Source organism: Galeopterus variegatus, unplaced genomic scaffold (assembly GCF_000696425.1).
Source record: "Galeopterus variegatus unplaced genomic scaffold, G_variegatus-3.0.2 Scaffold3746, whole genome shotgun sequence".
In the NCBI taxonomy this organism is placed as follows: domain Eukaryota; kingdom Metazoa; phylum Chordata; class Mammalia; order Dermoptera; family Cynocephalidae; genus Galeopterus; species Galeopterus variegatus.
The window spans coordinates 173,548-175,675 of record NW_007729857.1 but is presented as its reverse complement, the minus strand read 5'-3'; the positions used below and the strand labels follow the sequence as shown (position 1 = coordinate 175,675).

Below are 2,128 nucleotides of genomic sequence, written 5' to 3'. Positions count from 1 at the left end.
TGTTATTTCTGAACCAGAGCATCTCATTGCTGCTTCAAGACACTCTGGAGTTCCCATTTTCTTCTGGCATGTTGATCAGCAGTGCTCTATGTGGGAATTGTTTTGTCGACGTGGGTCCTTAAGTGAGTACGGTGAGGAATGCCTGATAGCTAATGAAAATAGTGCCCCACCATGGACATGGAGCATGAGTACAAAAATTTATATCTGTTTTTGCTTTTCAAATCCTAGAATTAAGGTCTGTAATTACAACATATCCTAGCCCACCCTAACTGATACATTGAGGAGAGCAGATAGAAAGATGGAAGGAGCATTACTGAGCCACTCGTGGAACAAAGATCAGGGCCCTCCCAACTCTGGTCTTCCAGTAATGTGAAATAATTAAATTTCCTTTTGTTGAGGCATGTCTGAAACCAGAGTTTCTTTTACATGCAGCCAATAGCATCCTTATATTTTTTATTCTTTAAATTTTTTATTTCATATGCCCATTTCAGCAGTATTGAAATATAAGTTTCTCATACATGCAATCACTCTTTTTGTAGGTTCAAAGTATGAAATGTTGAATGTCACAAATTATAACATAATCAAAATTTATAAGTACTTTAAGAATAAGACTTAGGAATTATTATGTTGAATTTCTAGTGCAAGTATAAAATAAGAATAAAGGATATTGGTGTTCCCGAATTCTTAATTTCTCTGCTCCCTTTCTACGTAAAATCTAAGAAAATATTCATTATAAATTGGAAGTACAGCATTCCTAAAAGCCAGTTGGATGATGAGTTCTATATTTACTGGTACAATCTACTTTTCAGCAACCTGTAAGATATTGAAAAACTAACTCCATATCCCACAGAAAAAGCCAGAGCTCCATTTGGCTGACAAAGGGGTGTCAAATACCCAATTATCTGGTAGATTCGTGCTCCGGCAAGAAGTTTGAAATGCAGGATGGCTGCAGAGAGAGCTGGACCACTCAAGGAACACAGAAGACTAATAGCACGAAATGGAGCAATATTTTCAAGGTCATTCAGGTGGGCTCTTCATATACGTTCCACTCTGTCATCTGTTTGAAGATACTTCTTAGCACTTTCTCCTTTACCAAAGCTTGCACGGTCATCTGGGTTGGCCAAAACCTTTCTTGTCATCCTATAGAATGAAGTTGCAGTCCTAGTAAACATCATTTCTGAAAGTATAGTTGTTTCATAGGAGGCAAAGGCCATGGATATTGCATTTCCCATTACCTGGGTGAGCTCGACCACTTTTTCAATTTTGGTGTTGAGTCTGAGGAGGCGGAAGGCAGCAAACCTGTCCCAGCTGGCAGGTCACAGGCAGTGTGGGGAGTTTCACCACATGCCCGCCAGTAGCATCCTGGTAGACACATTATGTATTGCTCATCTCAATTCTGAATCGCTCTAGGGTTTCTACCCAGCTCTACAACTTTGTGCTAATCGTATCTCTTCCTTGGGATTCAGTTTTCTCCTCTATAAAATTGGGAGCTAAGCAGAGGGAGTGTCTCTAAGAAGCTGTCTCTATTGTCTCTTCCCACTATGAGTCTTTCCCCAGACCCCCCAAGTATGAATTTGGCTGTGTGGTTGGCATGATCTGGTCCCCTGCCATCCTTCTAAGCTCTTCCCTACCACTGTCCCCTTACTCCTTCCCTCAGCTGGTGTCCTTGCTGTTCCTCAAAGCCTTTGTATATTCTGTGCTCTCTGCTGGAACCTGTTCCCCCATATACAGCAGGGTTCTTCCTCAACGCTTTGCTAGGTCTCTGCCTAAGCCTCGCTGATGTATGCAGCACAGCCATGCTACCTGTACCCAGCCTTTCTTCCTCCACTCCATCGCGATGCATTTTCTGTCATGACATTTATTACCAACTGATTTACATTCATTTAGGTTTTTTTTTTTTTTTTCTTTTTTTTACTGACCAGTAACGGGATCGCAACCCTTGGTGTTGCGCCCGCACCGCGCTCAGCCAGTGAGCGGGAACCGGTCTCCACATGGGATCCGAACCCTCAGCGGGAGCGCCGCCACGCTCCCAGGCGGCGCACTCTCCAGTGCGCTACCGGGCCGGCCCATTCATTTAGGTTTTTAAAACATTCTGTCCTCACCTTCCTCTGGAATGCCTGCTCTTGCT

The 2,128-nt window shown here is 43.1% G+C and overlaps 1 pseudogene; it reads right to left on the bottom strand.

Moving 5' to 3' along the window:
* Positions 1–785: 785 nt before the first annotated feature.
* On the bottom strand, positions 786–1,308 carry LOC103601468 (annotated as a pseudogene).
* Positions 1,309–2,128: the final 820 nt, after the last annotated feature.